Source organism: Musca autumnalis, unplaced genomic scaffold (genome assembly GCF_047663935.1).
Source record: "Musca autumnalis isolate F117 unplaced genomic scaffold, ASM4766393v1 scaffold_1, whole genome shotgun sequence".
Classification (NCBI taxonomy): Eukaryota; Metazoa; Arthropoda; class Insecta; order Diptera; family Muscidae; genus Musca; species Musca autumnalis.
The window spans coordinates 15025705-15051596 of NW_027411644.1; the positions used below are offsets into that span (position 1 = coordinate 15025705).

Sequence of the window (25892 nt, forward strand, 5' to 3'; positions counted from 1 at the left end):
TAGCTATGAAAATTCTCTACAAGATTAACCCTTATGATAATTTCGTAGGTTTTACCGTTATTGAGACATAGAAGTTCAAATTGGGACAATGCATTGAATGCATGACCTTATAGGACAATGTCATACATTTTTTTTTCTTTATTCATTCCACTTGGGAACATAGGGCATTTACAAGAAAATTCCATTCTATTTTATTGTTACAAATACATTTAACTTCTTCCCACGGCTTGTTCATTCTTTTTAATTCCATGGAAACTGTTCTGCGCCAAGTGTTCTTCGGCCGACCTGGACGTCTACTGCCTTGGGGGTTCCAGTCTAAGGCAATTCTAGAAATGTTGTCGGGACTTTTTCGCAGGGTGTAGGCCACACTTCCACTTTCTTCTTGTGATCTGGCGTTTAATGGGTTCTTCATTAGTTTTATTCCATAGTTAGTTATTCCGGAAAACTTCCCAGGTGTAAGCTCCTTCCATTTAAATTTGGTTAAGGCGCACCGTTGTATCTGTAGATTTACCTGTTAATAACAACATCAAGTCAGTAAATACAGAAATCTGTCGGAAATAACAAAAACAACGGGCAAAAAGGATATGTATGTACCTGGTTTTGTGGTGTCAACTAAATAATTGCAAACTGATTGAATGAGCAATAAAATCTGAGGATTTCCCCGCAATTTTTTTCAAATTAAGAATTTTTATGACCTTTATGGTATGTGGACATGTAGGTCCATAATTTTAGAACATAAATAAATTGTTGTGTGTGTAACATAGGCAGTATATTCAGAAAAAGGGCAAGTCAGGTAAAAGGATTTCGGAAAAATATGCTACATTTGTTCTATTTCAGTTATAATAATGATAAATCCGCCAGAGAAATCGATAAAATCACCTCTCATAAGCAAAGATATGTATATAACATCATATACCGCACCGAGAGAGACCGCGGCCTCAAACTAAAGACGTTACAGGGCAGGCCAAAAATAGTAACCCCGCGAATGAGAATGGAGAATGATTCAAGAAATTGACGAAAGACCCCAAAAGCAGCACCGAAAATTGCTATTTCTTATTAAAAAAGATGTTGTAGTATGTGTGTCACATGGAAAAGTCAGAAAAGTGCTACATAATAACAAGACTTAATCACGGAAACAAAATTTATGATTATAAGCAAAAAAGAAGAACACATTAACGCCATATTAAAAATACACAATTCAAACATACAGAGAGTTAAGACTTTTAAATATCTTGGAGCTACAATTACCGAACAATGGGACTCCTCGAAGGAAATAAGATGCCGAATAGAGATGGCGAGAGATGCATTTCTGAAATACAAGCGAGTTTTTACCAGCCATGACGTCAATCTTGAAACGAAGACTCGATTTGTCAAAGCATATGTGTGGTCAGTCGTACTGTACGCAATGGAGGTGTGGACAGTGAAATCTGCCGATATCAAAAAGTTAGAAGCCTTTGAAATATGGATATATCGGCGAATATTAAAAATTCCTTGGACTGCTCATGTTTCAAATGCTGAAGTATTGAGGAAAATGCATTGCGAAAGAGAACTCATCACAGCCATAAAGAGAAGAAAAACTGCTTATTTGGGACATATTATGAGGAATCAAAAATATAAATTATTACAAAATATAACCCGCATAAAAATTGAAGGAAACCCCATTAGAGGAAGAAAAGAGTTAACATGGCTTGATAACATCACGGAATGGACTGGTATTCGAGATGTCACAAATCTATTAAGCATGGCGAGAGACAGAGAGGGATTTGCAGATTTGATAAATAATGTATGAAAACAAATAATGTATATATGATAATTGTAATTAAATTGTATTGGTCGCTAATATTCGGAAAACGAATGTGCAAATAAAGAAGAAGAATCACGGGTGACTAGGTAAAAGCAATTGCTCTCCAAGCACAATGTATATAAACTAATCAGACTTGTTACAGGCAACTTTACACTCCATCTTTAGTATTGGGATGAAGTTATATTTTCTGATTAGACTAAAATTATGTTGTACTATCACGATGGGACTCAAAAAGTATTGCGAAAACCCCATACAACCATGGAATACAAAAATTTAATACATACCGTAAAGTTCGGAAAACTGTCAGTTATGGTATGAGGTTGTATATCAAGCAGGGACGTTGGTAACATCCAGATTTTGGAGGAAACAACGTCAAAGGAGGCTTATTTAGATGTTTTCAAAAATAATTCAACCAAAAGCGTCAATAAATTTGGGTCTGTTGACCCCTAAAATTCAAACAAATCGCAATATAAGCACTACCAAGAAAAGGACCCTAAGCATAAATGCTATTTATTTAGGACTTGGTCGTAGTACAACTACACCAAAGTCATTGACACCCCAGTCAAAAGTCTAGATATTAACCCCATCGACAATTCATGGGTACACCTACGAAAAAAAGTCGGGAATAGGTCGCCCACCAACAGGAGGGACTAAACAAAATGCGTTACATAAGAATGGCGAAAAATACCATTGGAATATGACATTCCGAAACTTATTTAGTAAAATAACCGACGTTTACATGCTGTTATTGATGCCCAAGGTGGGCATTCGAAATATTAGAACCAGCTTTTCGAAAACTACCGTGAAAAACTGAACAATTTTTGCAAAAACCCGACCTTTTTCCCACAATTATTTGTAATTTTTCACAAAAACTTTTACAAAAAAGTGTTTGTTTTATTAGTGTGAAAATAATTCTTTGAAAAACTGTATATACAATGGAATTAAAAATTTAAATCTCTAGCTTTAGTAAATATCCTATACTATGATGCATTAGCCCTGTTCCTTTACGTGCAAGAATCTTCAAGTTTTACAACTTTTTACTCGAAAAGCGTTCCTTTACTTCAGGCACCATACAATTCATATGGAAATAGATTACAACTCTTGCAACTTTTGCCAGTTTTACCATTTTCAAAAGTAAAGGAACAGACCAATTATTTTCACAGTCAATAGTTTTAGAACAATATATTTTTGGTTGTGCGTATATTAGCTGAACTCTCTCTTTTAACGAAATTCCCAAAATGCCAAAATTGTATTATAATTTACTACATGGCAACGCTGGGATCGTGTCCGTTGCTTTCTTGTTTATTCAAAGCGGTTTGATGCCGTAGTTTTATGCTTCCTCTTGCCACTGTTGTATGTACAAAGTGAATTGATGTCTGAACTAGAGAGAGAACAATTTGTTTTTCTCCCTCTCTTTTATTCCATTCGCTAAGTCAAACAAGTCTCATTTAGATATTTCCAACGGTCGAAGAAACACAGCAACACATCAATGTCGGATAAATAAACGAAAGCAGAGTTACCGTGTGTGTGCGTCCGTTTGTGTATTAAAGCAACAACAATAAAAGTAAAGAAAAATTGTTGGTAGTTTTTTCTATTGTTACCAATTCACAAGTTAATAGAATAACAAATTGCAAAGGAAAATAACAACAAAAAGCAATAAAAAATCAAAGTGTATTTTTTTTATAAAACAGAATTGAAGTGCAATTTCAGTGTAAGAAGAAAAAAAGAAATAAAATTGCAATCTAATTCAACGAAGAAGAAAAAATCTAAAAATTTTCGCATACCTTTGCACTGAGACGACGAAGACGTCGAAAAAAGTTTCAACCGAAGTCTGTGGCAACTGCGCGCGCCGTTGCGCAGGCCAAGTTGCGAAGTTTGTGTGAGTGCGTAATTTATTTGCTATTTCTTTGCGCGGTTGTTTCTTGTGTGTGACAGAAAAGGATAGCAAGCGTGTGACTAACGTTGAACAAAAACAAAAGAGCAGCAAAGATCGCGAATCGTATAAAACAACAACAACCAGACGACGCAACTTGTTTGAAGTAAAGAAAAATTAAGAAAAAACACAGAAGGAAGGTGATAAAGGAAATTGCAAAATCTGTTAACAAAAAGCTATTAAATTAAATATTTTTGAAGTGAAAATCAAAAGTGAAAGAAATTTTTCAAAGCAAGTGTCTTAACAATAATTAAAAGGTTACAACTCTCAACATTTTAGTATCTCTTATGTACCAAAAAAACAACCAACATTCCATTGCATTTTAGAGTAGTAACCTACCCAATTCTCATAACAAAGGCTGCGACACAACCACGAGATTTATAGATCACAAAACGACCAACAACAACAATTCACAATCCAGGTAAAATATTTTTTTTTATTGTTATTAAAAAATCTTGGTGTGTTGTCTGTCCGTCCGTGTGTCGTTCATTTGAATTCCAGGTAGCAATATTCATAATTCCATTGAAATGATAATAAACAAGAACAGCGCCACAGCAAAGTAAAAACAACAACAACGGCAAGATATTGAATTGCTTATTGTTATGTGTTCAAAACGAAGTAGACTGTGTGGTGGTAGTTGATTAAGGGGGAGGGGGATCAGTTATTGTTATTCATATGGTTAATCCATAGCGCCACATTCAGTAAACTTTTATTCGATAATCACCTTTGTGGTAGATGGCAGTACAGAATATATACCACAATTATACTTACACAGATATTTCTATGGATCCCGAGGAAATCTGTTAAAATAATTAAAAGGGTTCAGATTTTTTTGTAAAGAAACAGGATGGTTTAAATTTCGTTTAGGTCCACCTCTCGGATGGGGTTGAAATTTTTATCATATGCCGTCCCTGCAATCCTGATCACAACGATATGTACTTTTCCGGGTGTAACACCATTATGACCGAGTTGTGGGTCTCGACTTTTAGGGAAAAGTGTTTAATTTATCACCGTTACATTGTTTTGGATTGTACACGTTTTTTACCAAAGAAATTAATAGATGTTCTGATCAAAACGATGCAAGGCTTACCGAGGGAGGTCCATATTTCCCAGGTTCGGGTATTGACGTCTACTATTCTAATGTAGGTAATATGGGTATCGTTTTTGGAAAGTGCGTAGCCGACTTTTATACATCTACAGGAGAAAGCCTTAGATAGGTATGCGACCGAAACACGGATACCATAGGCCCTTTCTCTGTGTGCTGCTTCTCTGAATATTTTCTGATAAAAATTATGCTTTTCTGGACCCTTTTTTATTGAAAGGGTGCTTCCATTTGTAAAAGAGAGGTTGCTTCTCTGGACCCTTTTTAAAAGGAAGGGTACCTCTCTGGAACCCTTTTGAAAGAAAGGGTGTTTCTTTGGGCCTTTTCCGACAGGATGGGTGCTTATCTGGAATCGTTCTGAAAGAAAGGGTGCTTCCATAGAACCTTTCTAAAAGAAAGGTTACTTCTGTGGAAAATTTCTGAAAAAAGAGTGTCGCTTCTCTGGACCCTTTCTGGAACTTTTTCTTTAGACCCTTTCTAAAAGAAAAGATTCCTCTATGGGCCCTTTCTGAAAGAACGTGTTCTTATCTGGACTCCTCCTGAAAGGAAAGGTGCTTCTCAGGACACTTTCTGAAAGAAAGGTTCCTTTGCTGGAGTCTTTCTGAAAGAAAAGGTGCTTCTCTGCACTATTTTTGAAAGAAAGCCTACTTCGCTGGAATCTTTCTGAAAAAATTAACTTGTGATAAATAATTATCTAAACAAGTAAAAAAGTATCAGTCGGCTTTGCCGACAGAGATATACCCTCAGCCTGTGCAAATTGAAACACTTTTTCACAAAAAAATTCTGTATTTAGGAGGTTTCAAAATTTTGGTCGTATGAACCGACAACAATTTTGATTAGGATTAAAGTTCAAAAATTTTGCGGAAAAGGTACTTAAAGGAATGGACCGACATAGACCATGGGGTGCCATAGGGGGTTTTTACACCCTTCGGGCTATTTTCTCAAGAAGTAATTGAGGCAGCGAATGTAAGTTGCTTCAACAAAAATCAAAGTGATTCAATAGCCGATCTTAAAGTGAACTTATCCAAAATTTTGTGTGGGAGGTACGGGATGGAGTGGACAAATATGGACTATTCGAACCTGATCTATATCTGGTAGATACTATGAGAATGTGTAAAGTATGGACCAAATCGGTCACTCCCATCAAGAGTTATCGTGCGCACAATTTTTCCGAATATTTTTGAACTTTTGTGGTGGGAGGTACCTGAAGGAGTGGACCGATATGGCTTATCTACGAACTTAAAGTTAGTATGGAAACAATATTACGAAGGCCAAATTTTGGCCGGAATCGCCATTTCCGTTCGAGAATTATCTTGCGCTTCCACCCATAAACGTGGTGTCATAGGGTTTGTTCTTCAACTTTGAGGCTATTTTTCAGGAAGTATGGACTTGCTCTTAAGGAAACTTGTACCTTCGTACAGGGGACAGTGAATACAAGATGCTACAACAAAAACCAAGGCGTTTCGAGAGCAGTTCCTAAACTGAACTTTTCCGAAATTTTGTGTGGGAGGTACTCGAAGGAGTTTACCGATTGAGTCCATATTGGAACCTCATCTATGTCTGGTAGAAATTTCATAATGTGCAAAGTATGGACCAAATCGGTTAATCCCTTCAAGAGTTATCGTACGCACAAATTTTCCGAACATTTTCGAACTTTTGTTGGGGAGGTACCGGAAGGAGTGGACCGATATAATCCATCTTTGAACTTGAACTAAGTTTGTACAAAATATTACGAAAGTCAAATTTTGGACCGAATCGGCAGATCCCTTCGGAAGTTATCTTGCGCTCCAACCACTACACTCGGTGTCATAGGGTTTTTTGTAACTTTCAGGCTATTTTCTCAGGAAGTATGGACTTGCCGCTTATGAAACTTACAGCGTCGTATGGAGGACAGCGAATACAACTTGCGTAAACAAAAATCAAGGCGATTCGAGACCAGGTCCTAAACTGAACTTTTCCGAAATTTTGTGTGGGAGTTACCCGAAGGAGTGGACCGATTGAGTCCATATTGGAACCTCATCTAAGTTTGGTAGAAATTACACGATCTGCAAAGTATGGACCAAATCGGTTATTCCCTACAAGAGTTATCGTGTGCACAGGTTTTGCGGCAATTTTTGAACATTTGTGGGGGAGGTACCTGAAGGAGTGGACCTATATGGCCCATCTTCGAACTTAAATCGAATCTGGACAAAATATTTCGATACCCAAAATTTGAAACGAATCGATTGATCCGTTCGAGAGTTATAGTGCGCACCAGCCAGCCAGACAGACAGACAGACGGACAGACAGACAGACGGACGGACGGACATTGCTAGATCTACTCAAAATTGTCTGAAACGGATATCGTACAAACATACTTGGGGTCTAAAACCATTATTTCGATTAGGCACATTTTTGGTCGTATCAAAGTGTAAATACCCTCTTTAGCCTAAAGGCTGAGGGTATAAAAATAGTGCAGCTGTAGAAAGGGTGCTTCCGTGTAAAATTTCTGAAAGAAAGGAGGAGTTCTTCTCTGGACCCTTTCTGGAAAAAGATTCTTCTTAAGACCCTCTCTAAAAGAACGGGTTATTATCTGAACTCCTTCTGAAGGAAAAGGTGTTTCTCTGAACTTTTTCTGAATGAAAGGGTTCTTCTCTGAACCCTTCCCGAAAGAAAGGATGCTCTTCTGAACCCTTCCTGAAAGAAAGTGTGCTTCTTTTGACCCTAGCTGAAAAAATGTGCTTCTCTGGGCCCTTTCTAAATGAAAGGATGCTTCTCTGGACTCTTTCTAAAATAAAGGATGCTTCCCTGGACCCCTTCTAAAAGAAAGGCTGCTTATTGAACTCCTTTTGGAGGAAAGGCTGCTTCTTTGACTCTTTCTGAAAGAATAGTTGCTTGTCTGGACCCTCTCTAAAAGAAACGGTGCTTCTTTGGACATTTTCTGAAGGATATAGACCATTTCTAAAAGAAATGGGGCAACTGTGGACCCTTGGATGCTTCTCTTGAACTTTTCTGAAAGAAAGGGTGCTTTTCTGGGCCCTTTCTGAAAGAATGAGTGCTTATCTGTACCTTTTCTGATGGAAATGATGTTTCTATGGACCCTTTCGGAAATAACGGGTGCTTATCTGGTCCCTTTCTGAAAGAAAGGCTGCTTCTTTGACATTTTCTGAAAGAATGGTTGGACCCTCTGAAAGAAAGGGTGATTCTATAGACCCCTTCTGAATGAAAGGGTGCTTCTCTGGACCCTTTCTGAAAGAAACGGTGCTTCTCTGGACCCTTTCTGAAAGAAACGGTACATGGACCCCTTCTAAAAAAAGGGACAACTGTGGAAAACGAAAGAAAAGCCCCTTCTAATAGAATGGGTGCTTCTCTCGGCACTTTATGAAACAATGAGTGCCTATCTGTACCCTTTCTGAAGGAGAGGGTGTTTCTATGGACCCTTTCGAAAATAAGGCGCTTATCAGGACCCTTTCCGAAGTAAAGGGTGAATCTGTGGACCCTTTCGGAAGGAATGGGAGCTTTTCTAAACCCTTTCTAAAAGAATGGGTGCTTATCTGAACCCTCTCTGAAAGAATGGTTGCGTCTATGGACCCTATCTGAAAGTTGGTATTTGTTATTATGATGCTTATCTGTAACCTTTCAGAAGGAAAGTGTGTTTCTATGGAAACTTTCTGAGAGAAAGGGTACTTATCTGAACACTTTCTGAAAGAAACGGTGCTTATCTGGACCCTTTCTGAAAGAACGCGTGCTTCTCTGGACTCTTTCTAAAGAAAGAGTGCTTCTCTGGACCCTTTTTAAAAGAAAGGGTACTTCTTCGGGCACTTTCTAAAAGAAAGGATGATTAAATTGGCGTTTCTCTGGACCCTTTCTAAAAGAAAGAGTTATTCTTTGGTCGAAATCTGTTTTAGACAATTGGAGTCGATTTAGCCCTGCCCGCCCGCATGTCTGGCTGGGTGGCGCGCACAATATCTCTCGAACGGATCAAGCGATTTGTTTCAAACTTTGCACCTAAACTTCGATTAAGTTGGATGATCCACTCCTTCGGGTAACACCCTTACAAAATAAAATATCACAGTAACACTGGGAGAGAGTAACCCGCAATGTGCAATATAAGGTATTGTCGCGGTTCATTTTGAATCTTGTCCTGCGGCGATGCTAAATACTCTCAGTGTAATGTTGGCTTAAATTTCCAGAGTATTTCAGCCATGAATAACGTCTCTTCATGTGGTGTCGTAAGAAATGTCGTTTGGACTCGGCGATAACAACAACATATCAAAAAATGTTGTCACGACGTGTTAGCGTTCAAAGCCAAACTCATAACATCAAAGGCAGCGCAAAATAGCGTTTGTCATGAAGAAATACATTTCAAACGCCAAATATCAGTTAATGTATCAAAACACATTTGCATTTGAAAAACGTAAAGTTCTAGGACAGAGAAGCCATTCGACAGTCGATACGTCTGAAGAGCTGCTTAACCAACAGCGAAACCAGGTAACGTAAGTTGGTGACTGTGTGGGTTCGAGTCCTTGGCTTTCCTTTTTCACTTACAAAAAATTTCCGAGCTTAACTTTAAACGAGAAAATTAATAAAAAGATAACAATTGACGTTTTTGAAGTCAGCCTATGTATGTAGTTTTCGCTACAGTATAATTTTTTTGAGGTATGTTCATTCCTTCATTCCCAAAGCTGTTAAATCCCTACGACAACCAATTTCGTCAGATAATTTTGAAAGGAAGTACACGATTTAGACCAAAGTTACAAAAATAGTCTTTGTTTCGAATGTCTCCATTCGATTCTCTTTCATTTTAGGGTGGTAGTTCCCTGCCAGCATAGTGTGCATAGTGTATAAAAAGTTTAATGGTATGTCGCTCAAGCATGTCCATGAAGGGTGTCAAAACCTATACCGAAATGGATTTCTTAGATTCGATTTTGATATATACTCCATATTGATTTATACAATCCCTCGTTTCACATATTTCCTTGAATTAACTGACTTTATAAATAGTGGCGCCCAACGTGGGTCTGTGTCGTAATTCAAAAGCCTGATATGAATATTTTAAATAACTGAAGCCTCATCTTATTTCTCTATAAATACATTGAACAATCTCATCGCTCACAGGTAATTTTAAATTATTGTCCTTAAGCGGATTCCAACAGACAACTGATTATTTAGGTACCTTCACCTGAATACTTGTATCTTTATTCTCCGTCAATCAATGTGGATAAACTTCTCTTAATTTTAAAACAATACCTGTAATCTCGGAGACAATTTCACATATCTTCAATATAAATACATTTTCCATTAAAACCACCAACCAAGTAATCTGAGAGCCTGACTTTAAACCTCAACAATGGATAGATGGATGAATGGCCAACAAAGTCTTGGTTTCTTTTCGTATTTTTGTTTTGAAAGACCCGCATAAATCCTTTTTTGTTTCACTTACAAATTGAACACAAAAGACCTGTCTGTATGTCCGGCTTAAATGACATGAATTATTACATAAAAAAGAAACAAAAAAATTCTTCAAATTTAGTTTGTCAGCTCAACGAATGGCGACGATTATCCTTTCAACAAAAATCAACCCCTATTCTGTGGGTATGGGAAGATAGCTACGTTTTTTTCCACTTCTTCGAGTTGACCACTAAGGAGGAAACCCTGCAGTAATGGTTGAGTGGACTTTACTGGAAAACCTTTTTTCTTGCTAATGTTATTATTTTTTCTTTAGCCGAATGTCGCCCTCAATGTGCTGCAATACTCTACCGCCAACAACACCACCTCAACGACCAGTTTTATTTTTGTTATTTCTTTATCCTCGGATTCGTTCGGTCGTTCATTGTCACTGGGCTTTTCGAATGCATTTTTTGTTGGTTTGTTGTTATTTTGTTGCTTTTGTTTTCTTTATTTTGTTTTTCTACATCACCCAAAGACAGAGCGCAGTAGTGAATGAAAAGCCAAGGAACTTTAATAAAATGAACGTTAATTCAATTCGTAACGGCGGGATGTGGTTGCAACAGCAACAACAACAATTGCTTGGAGTAGTGGAGGAGGAAAAAGTGGTTAACTAACTGCCTGGTTGACTGCATTCAAGTCGTAGAATTCATTAAAATGGGTGCGTCTGTCTCACAAGGCACGTCATATGCGCCGTCGCACTTTTGCGACATCAAGCGTCTCTATCTGTTTGTAAGCGACTTATTTCAAAGGTTCTTTATTTATATTTTAATGTTTTGTTTTTATTTTTAGCTTTTGTTGTTGTTTTCTTTTTCTTTTAATGCCAGCATAGGTAGGCTTCATGGATTCTTGCTCACCTTCAATTCATATTTTTCATAGGCTTTTGTGTGTGAGTGTGTGGCTTAAGCTATGGCCGCCTCTTGGAAGATACACAAGGCTTCATTATTTTGACTCACTTTTACGTACGTCCATTTGTCTGCCTCACCCATATTTTTTCCCTACATCTTTTCTACATTCTTCGGCATCGGCGTTACTATGACGTACATACTTAACCTTTTTTAACTCTTCTCTAACCAAACAAACACCGACTAAGAGTTATTTTTCTTCCAATACCTGTTTTTCCCATTTTCCTTTTATTCCATTTTAATGTTTTGTTTTTAGTTTTGCTGTTGCTACTCACCTCTTAATGAAAAGACAAAGGGGTGCTCTAGAGATGGTAATGCCTGCTGTTGTTATTGTTGGCGGTGTGTGACCCTTTGCCAGTTGTTGATCTTTTTTAAAGATTCGTTGTGATCATCCATCCATTGGTATGTGCAATGTTCTCTGTTTACAGTGGTTAGAGCGGGAAATAGATGTTGTAAATTTAACCACCTGTTGTTGATGAGCTATTGATTTATGACTTCCAGCTAAAGACGGCAAAACTGGTAATTTAAGGTCGTCGTCATATTTACAAAATTTCATTGAACTGCTTTGCGGGATATCCAATTTAGGTCAATTTATAAACTAAAGCAGTTACCAGAGGAGAAAAATGGAATTTTCCCAAGATAACTTGTATCAATTTAATGCGAAACTCTGCGTAGGACTGATTTCGTATTAATTGGATTTGAAACAAATCATTGGGCAGGACAGATTAGGTGCTGAGGTGGTGTCAATATGTAAAAGAAAACTAATTTTACAGTTCTCTCTCTGTCTTGAAGAAATCACAAAAACTCTAGCAAAAATGTCAAAATCAACGTGTCAGCCCGTCAGTTGCTAGTAGAAAATAGGTGTTTTGTTTATGTTCTCTTATTTCAAATTTTTTTAGCTTTTGGGAAAGCTTTTCCAGCTAATAATTGTACAAATAGCACTACTTATTGATTTCCGTTTAAAGCGTACTAACACACTAACACTTCTCTACAAGTGGTGTCGTAGGACACGCCGTTTGGACTCGGCGATAAACTGTAGGTCTCATATCATTGAGCTTAATATGAATCGTGGTGCACTCATCGATATGAGAGAAGTCTGCCTTGTCCCATTTGTGATGTTTGTGGAACATACATATATTATATAAAACACATTGACTTTTAGACATATGTAGTTTGGGAACCAAAATTGACGTAAAAATAATGGCGCCTAACGTGGGTCAATAAAAAAATACCGCTGCAAAATAACATGTAAATCTCGTCCTTAATACGAGTATAGCAGTAGAATCTCAAAAATTAAATATCCAATAAAAATTTGCATAAATTTCGCTTTTTTCCTGATAATATGCCAACCCTAGCCTCTGCGTGGAACACATTTCCGTAACACATCTAAAATATCTGTAAGATCCAACCCAAAGTATTGAGGAATAGGTCGTATATATCTGCGCACATGGCAGTAATATGACAGCGGATGAGGCGCTATAGGTCAATGGTGGCGCCCACTGTCCTAAAAACCTATGTCGACTTTTGATAAGTCAAAGCCGCAAGAGACCTTGATGCAGTTTGTACGATTTAACTTTGTTGAAATGTTGCATTCTTCTCGAGACATAGTCGTGAACGTGTTTGAGCCCACACATAATTGCGCCCGATCAAGGGCAAAATCATAAGAATGACAATGTTTCATTCTTCTTCTGGAGTATAGGTTGAGTATCAGACATGTTTCAACAAAATTTAAACTCCTTCAGTGGCAAACCACATTTTGTCCGAATCTTATTCGACTCTTGGATGTGTTTATTGTGTGGATTTAGTCAAATTAATATTAAGAAAAGTGGCGCCCAACATGGGCACATTAATAGTTTTGATTAGTTATCTGAATTGCTGTGCAATTATATTTTCATTATATAAATACAAGAAGTAAGAACTTCCTATGGCCAGCCTCGTCGTGTTAAAATAACAGATCAGATGTCTGTAGGGATAGGACATATGACTTTCAACTAATCGACTTTTCGCCTTTAAAAAATGGCATGGAGAAAATCGAAAAGCCGATTTTTTATGATCGAGTTTCGATTTTGTAATAAAAACAATATTTCAGTGGGTCTTTTTAAAAATTATGAACATATTCTTACTTATATATGTACTAAACCTTAATCTCAACTCTCAACTTTAATTCCTCCCAGTTGCGACATAACAGCATTTTGTTGTTGCCTTCCCCGGTTGTTTACCTGGTGATGGTGAAAAAAAGTTGTAACGTATTTTATTTTTTTCTCAAAGCAACATACCACAGAACTACTGAAAACGATATCCATATTTTAACGTTTCTCCTCATGTTTTTATACGCTCATGTTGTTGTTGTTGCTTCATTTTTATGTTTGAACATCCTCAAAGCCAGTTATATCCGCGTTCCCGCAATCTTCTAGAATGAATATGCTTGTTGGAGTATGTCATATGTTGGTTGCTGTGTAGCCGCAGCACATGCGCCACTACCACTACCTTTCCCAACAACAGGTATTTCTTTCTTTCTATTCTAGCTGGTTGGTTGCATGTTGACTTTTTTGGTAACTGGATTTTCTTTTTTTTTTGCAGTGAGAACCAGAAAGAAAGACCTGTTTCTTTGAATCTAATCATGTAATAGTTGCCAATAGTTTCTTCCTCATGGCAGTTTTGTTTGAGGGTCGTGAAAGGTTTACTTTTTCTTCTGGGTGCTGCTGCTCCGTGGCAAAAAAAAAGAATGTTATCACAACCAATGTTGGGTTATTTCAGTTATTATAATTATTGGGTTCTGTGTATTTGTTTTCTCGTTTACTTTGCTTGTTGACTGATTATTTTTGTTGTCGTTTTTGCTATCTTCTTTCTTCATTCTTATGCCTGTTTATTTTCACAGCAAATACCTGAGTTTTTTTTTCTGGCATTGCTGCCATATGCATGCGATGGCCTTTCAAATTTGTATTTATTTTTTTGCAGTACCACCACCTTCACCAACACCCTACTGATGGCCATTGCACCACGTAACTTTTGTATTTTGCTAGTTTCCGAGTACGTATTCGATTTCAAAGAAAGCCCGTGACACTAAGCTTTTTGGTAAAGGCATATAACTTAAGTATGTACAAAATTGTTATAGAGCGAATTTTAGTTAAAAATCCACCTTCAAAATAGATTCCCAATAGTTATGAATTTCATTCTACCCTTGGATATGGATAAAGTCGTGGATTAGGACAAATAAATATTGATTTTTATAAGTGGCGCCCAATGTGGGGCACAATAATAAATCTAAAGTATAGTAATCTGAACTTGTAAATATGGTTTATATATTCCTGCGTTGTTATAGCGTACATGGAATTGCAGCGGATAATCTCATATTGGCCAACGGTGGCGCTCGCAGACTTCAAGGTTTACGTTTGTGATTATAAGTTTTCTGAGTGTCAGTCTCTTACAGCTTTTTGTAGTGCTCGCAAGCAAAGAAGAAATCCTGAGGAATATGTCAAATTAATACATATTAATACAAGTGGCGCCCAACGTGGGGAGCAATGATAATTCTTATAAACAGTTATCTGAATTTCTGAATTGGGGTATAAGTGTGAATTTTGCCAATCTAAAGATAATGACGTCCAAACTTAAGGGACAAGTGGGTAGTTCTTTCATTTCAAAGAGTTCCGCTGCTTTCCATTTGTAGGTCAATGATAGAATAGGTCTTACTTGTTGGCCAATTTTGCGCTACGCATGCAACTAACGTGGAAAGTGCCATCTTATCTTGGCGGAAACTCGAACATACGGTCCCGACCAAGGTGATTTTATATGACGAGAGTTCCATTAACGATAATGGCGCCCAACGTAGTAGCTATAAAATCTTACTTTTAAATGTTTGGTTCAAAATTCCCAAATTTCCATTTATTCCTCACCAAGTTCTAAACCCTTTATTTTTTATCATTTCGATATTGGTTCTTCTCCACAGCTTTTTGTTTGTCCATTTGTTTTTAACTATTTTTTGAGGCTAGTAACGTGTGGAGTACTAGTTTCTCTTGGCATTTTTTTGCGTTCATTTCGGTTCAATGATTGCTGGTGGCACTGCCGTTGAGTATTTCCAGCTGAGCTATGTTCTGCTTATACTGATTTTTCGTTGTTGTTGTTGCTGTTCTGTTACTCTTGTCAGCTTGAGTTTAATGGCTTCCACAGTTGAGGTTGTATTTTTAGTCTTGGCAAAAAAACATTCAAGCCTTTGACTTTGTCGTGTTTTAACCTTTTTTTGTTTTTGGTTGCGCTTTCTGGTGATTGCCACATTTTTATTTTTTGCTTTTGTTTATTTGGACTTTGACTTTATGACTCAAAATTGTTTGTTTTTTTTTCTTGTTCAAGAATAAAAATGTGTGTTTCTGTGAAAAGGTATTTAAACTAAAATCAGCATTTTTTGTCTGTTCGACTTCCCTTCTGCATGCCGCCCATAACATTTTCATGAATCACCATCAGGCCAATGCGTTTTCATTTGCTACATGAGTTGTAAATTATGTTTATGTTTCTTTTTTGACACACATTTTATTTAGTTTTTATTTACTTTTTTATGATTTTTTTTTTTAATGTTTTGAATTAATAAAAATTATTCTTTTCATGTAACATTTTTGTGGAAGAAAAATAAATGAATAAAAAATCCATAATTTGCAGGAAGAATGGCTGACATATTTTTAATCAGATAAAACAAGTAAACTTTAGAATGTTGACTTCAACATACATATCTCATAAAGTTATAAAGATTGGCGCCCAATGTGGGGCTGTAATCAATAATATTCCATAACTATTATTTCCTTGAAGGTGTTCAACATTTACAGGGGTGCCAACTTGGTGGTTTTCACGCTACTTGTGGTGATTTTTGACGTACAAATACCTCTGTTTAAGCAGGAATGTCAACTGTTTTAAGGTAAAAATCGCTACAGACCTATTGTGCGTATGTAGTGCGTAACTCATGTGGCTGTAGCGATTTTTACCTCGGGACAGTTGACATCCCTGAACATTTAAGTAATGCAATCAATCAAATAATACTATTTGACCTTTGGCGAAACAAAATGTTTCAGTTTTTATTATTTCACCCTTTTGAACTTTGAACATCTAATTATAACATCTCGACATCCCAATTTCCACATATGTATGTACGTGCATTTATGCTAATAATAACTTGTTTTCTTAATTGAACAAAAAATCACTTTACCGCCTTTATATGCTCCTCTATAATGAGTAAAATTACATTTTTTTCTTATGGAATCACTAAAGTGCATACCATTCAAATTGAAAGTAATTACCAGCACTTTGATGTACGTGAAACAATGCCATAACTACGCTTTACTCAAGTTCTGTATTGTAACTTGAGCTACAGTTCCAACACCACCGCCATCATCTTCTTCTCCTTCATCATCTTCATCATCATGCAACCATGCATGCCACTGCCAGCCAGCATTATTTTGAAACATTTAAAAGACGGGAAAAAAGAATGCCACTTAAATGCTAATTTAGATCTTAGACGTATTTCTTTTTTTTCTTCTGTAACAACTCATTTATGTTACACAACTTAGCAGCCCAAAATTAGAGAGGGTTTCAATCACGGGAAGATTTTTATCTGAGATTTAAATATAAATTAGCCGTAATTATTGTTGATTTGTTCAATTTTGTCAAATATAACTGAGATTATATAAATTAGTTGAGAAATGCCAGAAGAGTACATGACGTTTGGAGTCATCTACAATAGAGTAGATGACGTTCGGAGTCTTCTACAGTTGAGTAGATGATGTTTGGAGTCATCTACAATAGAGTATATGGTGTTTGGAGTCATATGCAATATACTAGATGACGTTCGAAGTAATCTACAGTAGAGTAGACGACGTTCGGAGTCATCTACAATAGAGTAGACGACGTTTGGAGTCATCTACAATAGAGAAGACGAAGTTTGGGTCATCTCAATAGAGTATATGACGTTCTGAGTCATCTACAATAGAGTAGAAGATGTTTGGATCCATCTATAATAGAGTAGATGACGTTCGGAGTCATACACAATAAAATAGATGACGTTCGCAGCCATTTACAATAGAGTAGATGAAGCTAGGAGTCATCTAAAATAGAGTAGATGACGTTTTAAGTTATCTTCAATGGAGTAGATGGCGTTTGGAGTCATCTACAATAGAGTAGATGTCGTTTGGAGTCATCTACAATAGAGTAGATGTCGTTTGGAGTCATCTACAATAGAGTAGATGACATTCGGAGTCATCTAGAATAGAGTAGATGACGTTCGGAGTCATTTACAATAGAGTAGATGACGTTCGGAGCCATCTAGAATAGAGTAGATGACGTTCGGAGTCATTTACAATAGAGTAGATGACGTTCGGAGTCATCTACGATAGAGTAGATGTCGTTTGGAATAGATGACGTTCGTAGTCATATACAATAGAGTAGATGTAGTTCGAACTCATCTACAATGGAGTAAATCACGTTCTGAGTCATCTAGAATAGAGTAGATGACGTTCGGAGTCATTTACAATAGAGTATATGACGTTCGGAGTCATCTACAAAATAGTTGATTACGTTTGGAGTCATCAACAATAGAGTAGATGACGTTAAGAGTCATCTACAATAGAGTAGATGACGTTAAGAGTCATCTACAATAGAGTAGATGACGTTAAGAGTCATCTACAATAGAGTAGCTGACGTTCGGAGTCATATACAATAAAATAGATGACGTTCGCAGTCATTTACGATAAAATAAAATAGAGTAGATGAGGTTAAAGTCATCTTGAATGGAGTAGATGACGTTTGGAGTCATCTACAAAAGAGTAGATGTCGTTTGGAGTCATCTACAATAGAGTAGAAGATGTTTGCAGTCATCCACAATAGAGTAGATGACATTCGGAGTTATCTACAATGGAGTAGATGACGTTCGTAGTCATATACAATAGAGTAGATGTCGTTCGAATTTATCTACAATGGAGTAAATGACGTTCGGAGTCATTTAGAATAGACTAGATGACTTTCGGAGTCATCTACAATAGAGTAGATGCAGATGTAGATGTCATCTACAACCGAGTAGATGACGTTTGGAGTCATATACTATAGATTACATGTCGTTTGGAGTCATCTACAATAGAGTGGACGACGTTCGTAGTCATATACAATAGAGTAGATGTCGTTCAAACTCATCTTAAATAGAGTAAATGACGTTCGGAGTTATCTAGAATAGAGTAGATGACGTTCGTAGTCATCTACAAAATAGATTGAGTCATCTACAATAGAGTAGACGACGTTTGGAGTCATCCATACTAGAGTAGACGACATTCGGAGTCATCTACAATAGAGTAGATGTCGTTCAAACTCATCTACAATGGAGTAAATGACGTTCGGAGTCATTTAGAATAGAGTAGATGGCGTTCGGAGTCATTTACAATAGAGTATATGACGTTCGGAGTCATCTACAAAATAGTTGATTACGTTTGGAGCCATCTACAATAGAGTAGATGACGTTCGCAGTCATTTACAATAGAGTAGATGAAGCTAGGAGTCATCTAAAATAGAGTAGATGACGGTTAAAGTCATCTTGAATGGAGTAGATGACGTTTGGAGTCATCTACAATAGAGTGGATGTCGTTTGGAGTCGAGTAGATGATGTTTGGAGCCATCTACAATAGAGTAGATGACGTTCGGAGTCATATACTATAGAGAAGATGACGTTTGGAGTCATCTACTATAGAGTAGATGACGTTTGGAGTCATCTACTATAGAGTAGATGACGTTTGGAGTCATCTACTATAGATTAGATGACGTTTGGAGTCATCTACAATAGAGTAGATGACGTTCGAGTCATCTCAATAGAGTATTTGACGGTTGGAGTCATCTACAATCGAGTAGATAATGTTTGGAGCCATCTACAATAGAGTAGATGACGTTAGGAGTCATATACTATAGATTACATGTCGTTTGGAGTCATCTACAATAGAGTAGATGTCGTTCGAACTCATCTACAATGGAGTAAATGACGTTCGGAGTCATTTAGAATAGAGTAGATGACTTTCGGAGTCATCTACAATATAGTAGATGACGTTAAGAATCCTCTACAATAGAGTAGATGACGTTAAGAGTCATCTACAATAGAGTAGATGACGTTCCTAGTCATCTACAATAGATAAGATGGCGTTTGGAGTCATGATGACGTTTGGAGTCATCTTTTATAGAATATATGACGTCCAGAGTCATCTACTATAGAGTAGATGACGGTTGGAGTCATCTACTATAGAGTAGATGACGGTTGGAGTCATCTACTATAGAGTAGATGACGGTTGGAGTCATCTACTATAGAGTAGATGACGGTTGGAGTCATCTACTATAGAGTAGATGACGGTTGGAGTCATCTACTATAGAGTAGATGACGGTTGGAGTCATCTACTATAGAGTAGATGACGGTTGGAGTCATCTACTATAGAGTAGATGACGGTTGGAGTCATCTACTATAGAGTAGATGACGGTTGGAGTCATCTACTATAGAGTAGATGACGGTTGGAGTCATCTACTATAGAGTAGATGACGTTCGGGGTCATCTACTACATAGTATATGACGTTGAAAGTCATATACTCTAGAATATATGAAGTTGGGCGTCATTTACAATAGCGTAGATGAAGCTCGGAGTCATCTACTACAACGTAGATGACCTCGGGAGTCATCTACTATAGCGTAGATGATGTCTGGAGTCATACTATAGAGTACCTGACTTTGGAAGTCATATACTCTAAAATAGATGACGTTTGGTAATCATCTACAATAGTGTAGATGACGTTCGGAGTTATCAATAATAGCGTAGATGGCTTCGGGAGTCATCTATTATAGCGTAGGTGACCTGGATTCATCTACAATAGCTTAGATGACGTCTGGATTCATCTACTATAGAGTAGATGACTTTTGGAGTCATCATTTACAATAGAGTAGATGACGTTCGGAGTCATCTACAATAGAGTACATGATCATTGGAGTCATCTAGATGATGTTCACAGATATCTACTGAACATAGGATGGCAGTTAAAGTCATTTACTGTAGAGTAGATGACATTTGGAGTCATCTGTTGTTTTTGTTTTGGGTCATCTACTGAGGAGTATATTAAATTCGGAGTCACCTACAGTAGAGTAGATGACGTGTGAAGTCATTATCCACTTGTATGGCATTTATGACTCATACACCTAATACCTAACCGATTAGCGAACAAATTGAATACATTATAAGAATTCTGATATGCCAAAACCCCCACATAACGATTGAAGGTGCTTCACGTGTTTGCGGTAAGCCGCTAACATTATAGTCGACATTACAGTCGCCACCAAAGCCGTTATCACATTGCAAATTTTCTTCTTTGTAAATATACCTTTGCTTTGAAAATTAAAACGCTAACCACCCCTTTGAAATGTTTTGTTGCGACATGTGCATAAAATCAATATTTGTTGTACAACAACATTTACCAATATTTAGTTTTAAAACTAAATTATGTTCTGTAAACCACGATAACAAAATACAAAGGGTTTTTTTCCATGGAATATTTTTGTTTATATTTATTCGATTGCGATGATAAACATGTGCACATAACAGAGTCGGCCATTGTCTCAACGGCCCATATTAGAAATTGAGAAACATAAGGTGCGTGACAGATTACAAGGGAATGCATCAAATAATCAACAATGAGAAGATAACAAAAGCTTGACACAATAACATTTGATATCCCAATCATCAGCCAGCCAGCTCTGGCTCATCATCAACCCAATATCAAATAAAACAGCAGCAAGAGTTGTGGTGATGGTGGTGGCGGTACACAAGATATGATGATTGCAAACAAGTTACTGTCTATCCAAGCTGTCAGATGGCTACTTGTCGGTCAACCTCAACCTCATCATCATAGCTTTGCAACAATGTCTCTTCGTTGGAATCTAACCAAAGAAGCAGAAATGTGATGTGGTGGTGATGGAGGGAAGGCAGCACAAAGAGAAAATCTCAAATTACTGCGTTTTCTAAACCAGTTGTATGGTTAACTATCTGCCTAGCTATCTGCCCAGTTACGACAGGTTGTACGAGCCGACCAGCTAATAAAATAGAGGCCGGCCATAAACGTTGACTAAGTTACAACATAAATGTGACCAAAACACTTTGTTATTGTAAATTATATTTACGCAGTTATTGTTTAAAGAAAAAAAAAATAAAAACAATGCAGGTTATTGTTTCATGGGAAGGGGAACTTTGAAGACATTATGGGGTTTGGAAATATGTAGTAAGATAATAGTGAGTTTATTTTGGTATTGCAAAAGGGACTGATTGTCATCTACACCTCAGAATATAACTAAACAAAGTAAGTTATTCTGTAGTTTATGGGGCAGAATTCGGATTTAAAAATATATTTAAAAATCCACGTTTATGGGGCAGAATTCGGATTTAAGAATTTATTTAAAAAAACCACGTTTATGGGGCAGAATTCGGATTTAAAAATGAATTAAAAAAATCCACGTTTATGGGGCAGAATTCGGATTTAAAAATATATTTAAAAATCCACGTTTATGGGGCAGAATTCGGATTTAAGAATTTATTTAAAAAATCCACGTTTATGGGGCAGAATTCGGATTTAAAAATGAATTAAAAAAATCCACGTTTATGGCGCAGAATTCGGATTTAAAAATTTATTAAAAAATCCACGTTTATGGGGCAGAATTCGGATTTAAAAATTTATTTAAAAAATGCACGTTTATGGGGCAGAATTCGGATTTAAAAATTTATTTAAAAAATGCACGTTTATGGGGCAGAATTCGGATTTAAAAATTTATTAAAAAATCCACGTTTATGGGGCAGAATTCGGATTTAAAAATTTATTTAAAAAATCCACGTTTATGCTGCAGAATTCAGATTTAAAAATTTATTTAAAAAATTCACGTTTATGGGGCAGAATTCGGACTTAAAAATTTATTTAAAAAATTCACGTTTATGGAGCAGAATTCGGACTTAAAAATTTATTTAAAAAATCCACGTTTATTTATTTAAAAAATTCACGTTTATGGAATTAGAATTCGGAATTAAAAATTTATTTAAAAATCCACGTTGATTGGGACTTGAAAATTTATTTAAAAATCGGAGGCATTCAGTACTCTCTTCTATATGACACCAAAGTTTATTTTCACTATTTTTATACCACCTCAGTCTTTATATTCCAAAAGAAATATTTATTGCGTGCCTAATTCTAATCGCTTTCAATTATTGTGCAAAACTTTCAAACGTTTTGATGGATTGTGAATTGCTTTCCACAACATTCTTCGCCCATTATTTGATTATCAACAATTCCAACTCTTCCAACACGCTCTGATAAGAGTTCTTGCGTTCTGCGTGCCATTGTTTTTTCTATGTATTCTGTATTCTGTGTATGCTTGTCGTAATTGATTTTTACGCTAACGTGTCGTTGAGTTGTGTTGTTTGTAGATCTTAGATATTTTACTTTCACTTGCCCTACAAACGTTAACGTAAACCTGTTGGTGCCGCTGCTGCACTTCCCAAGAACAACAACAACAAAACTAATTTGTTCATTAAAAGTGGGTTAACATTGTCAATATTGGCTCATTGTTAAAATTTATTTTCTTACTTATTTTATTTGTCAAACTAATAGGTCATCACAAATACCAGTAAATCAGGAATTCATTTGTTGACTGTGTGTGCTTGATAAGATTAGGGGAACACTTCGTATGTAGGGCAGTTAGGTTTCCGATGGGTGGTGGAGGGTGTTGTAACAAAACAACAACAAAAAACTATGAAGTCTAGACAAGCCTCCTCCCCACTGCAAACATCCACAACTCACATATCACACATAAAAATATTTTAAAAATAATATACATTTTCAAATGAAATTCAAGATCATTTATACAATTTCATTACGTTTTTTTTTTTGTTAATGGCACACAACGCAAGGGGCAATGAGCAATAACTCTCAAAGAACAAAAGCCAAGCAAATGAGAAATGATTCAAATAAATGAATAAACAAACAAATTAAATTACATTGAGTTGAGGAATTTTTGCATAAAAAAATCGAACAACAAAAACAAGATATGTATATAAAAAATGTGCACATGAGTGTGCATCAAAAACTCGTTTTCTTCAAGCACAAAAAAAAATGAAGAAAATATTCTAGACGGTCATTTGAATGGACGGGAGGTAGGTTTTGTAAACAGAAACTGAGAACAAAAGCAAAAAAGCCTACCACTGTGGGTCGAGATGAAAAAAAATGTATTGAAATTTAGGGATTTGTGGTGGTTTTCTATGAAGAAGCTGGAATATGGTCTCCTCTAGCGTAGAGTGGAAAATGCATGACACCATTTTTTGTGGAGCAAATGAAGTATGGAGTCATTTGTTGTAGAGTAGATGACGTTCGGAGTCATCTACAATATAGAAGATGAGATTAGGAATAATCTACAGTAGGGTAGATGACGTTCGGAGTTGTCTACAATAATGTAGATTACGTTTGGAGTCATCTACATTAGCGTAGATGATGTTCGGGGTAATCTACATTATAGTGTACGAATTTCGATGTCATCTACATTAGAGAAGATGGCGTTCGGAGCCATCTATAATAGAGTAAAAGGTCGCCTACAATAGATGAAATAAAGTTAGGAATCGTCTACAATAGAGTAATTGACGTTCGGAGTCATCTACAATCGATTAGATGATCTTCGGAGTCATCTACATTAGTGTAGGTGACGTTTGGAGTCATTAACATTAGTGTAGATGACATTCGGGGTCAGTAACACAGGATATACGACGCTTGGAGTCATCTACATTAATGTAAATGACGTCAGGAGTCATCTACATTGGAGTAGATGACATCAGGAATCACTTTCATTTGAGGGCGCTCGGAGTCATCCTACATTAGTGTAGATGACGTTTGGATTAATCTACAGTAGTGTAGATGACGTTCCGTGTAATCTACAGTAGTGTATATGACGTTCCGAGTCATCTTCATTGGCGTAGATGACGTTCGGAGTCATTTACATTAGAGTATATGACGTTCGGAATCATCTACAATAGAGTAGATGGCCTTCGGAGTCATCCACAATATAGTACATGACCTTAGGGGTCATCTACAATAGAGCAATTGACGTTTGGAGTCATCTACAATAGATTAGATGTCGTTCGGAGTTATCTGCATTGGTGTAGATGACGTTCGGAGTCATCTGCATTAGTGAACATGACACACGGAGTCATCTCCATTAGTGCCGATTACGTTCGGAGTCATCTTCGTAGGTGACCTTCGGAGTCAGTAGTGTAGATGACGTTCGGAGTCATCTGCATTGGTGTAGATGTCGTTCGGAGACATCTAAATTAATGCCTATGACGTTCGGAGTCATCTTCATTAGGGTAGGTGATCTTCGGAGTTATCTATATTAGTGTAGATGACGTTCGTTGTCATCTACATTAGAGTAGATGGCTTTCGGAGTCAATACATTAGGGTATATGACGTTCGGAATCATCTACAATTGAGTAGATGACCTTCGGAGTCATCTACAATAGATTACATGACCTTAAAAGTCATCCACAATAGAGTAATTGACGTTTGGAGTCATCTACAATAGATTAGATATCGTTCAAAGTCATCTGCATTAGTGTAGATGTCGTTCGGAGTCATCCACATTAGTCTAGATGACTTCCGAAGTCATCAACATTAGTGTAGATGTCGTTCGGACTCATCCACATTAGTCTAGATGACGTTCGGAGTCATCTTTATTAGTGTAGACGACGTTCGGAGTCATCTGCATTGGTGTAGATGACGTTCGGAGTCATCTACATTAGTGTAGATGTCGTTCGGAGTCATCCACATTAGTCTAGATGACGTTCGGAGTCATCTTTATTAGTGTAGACGACGTTCGGAGTCATCTGCATTGGTGTAGATGACGTTCGGAGTCATCTTTATTAGTTTAGACGACGTTCGGAGTCATCTACATTAGTGTAGATGTCGTTCGGAGTCATCCACATTAGTCCAGATGACGTTCGGAGTCATCTACTTTAGAGTAGGGGTGTTCGGCGTCATCTACTTTAGAGTAGGGGGTGTTCCTAGTCATCTACTTTAGAGTAGGGGGTGTTCGGAGTCCTCTACTTTAGAGTAGGGGGTGTTCGGAGTTACCTACATTAGTGTAGATGACGTTCGTTGTCATCTACATTAGAGTAGATGGCGTTCGGAGTCAATACATTAGGGTATATGTCGTTCGAAATCATCAACAATAGAGTAGATGACCTTCGGAGTCATCTACAATAGATTACATGACCTTAGAAGTCATCCACAATAGAGTTATTGACGTTTGGAGTCATCTACAATAGATTAGATATCGTTCGGAGTCATCTACATTAGTGTAGATGTCGTTCGGAGTCATCCACATTAGTCTAGATGACGTTCGGAGTCATCTACATTAGTGTAGATGTCGTTTGGAGTCATTCACGTTAGTTTAGATGACGTTCGGGACGTTCGGAGTTATTTACATTAGTGTAGGTGACGCTCAGAGGCATCAACATTAGTGTAGATGGCGTTCGGAGTCATTCAGATTAGTGTATATGACGGTCGGAGTCTTTTACATTAGTTCAGATGATCTTCGGAGTCTTCTACATTAGTTTAGATGACTTTCTGAGTCATTTACATTAGTGTAGATGACGTTCGGAGTTATTCAGATTAGTGTAGATGAAGTTTGGGGTCATCTAC

General features: G+C 36.9%; 1 protein-coding gene across 8 annotated transcripts in view; it reads left to right on the forward strand.

The window, feature by feature from the left end:
* Positions 1 to 3227: 3227 nt before the first annotated feature.
* Positions 3228 to 25892, forward strand: part of cno (adherens junction formation factor afadin) — a 267454-nt gene continuing 244789 nt past the window's right edge. For 7 of the 8 annotated variants that reach the window (XR_012410245.1, XR_012410244.1, XR_012410246.1 and 4 more), the window contains exon 1: positions 3228 to 4158. The gene's annotated coding sequence lies outside the window, so the exon portion shown is untranslated. The remainder of the gene's footprint in view (positions 4159 to 25892) is intronic. The other variant, XM_073967801.1, reaches the window with a different exon arrangement.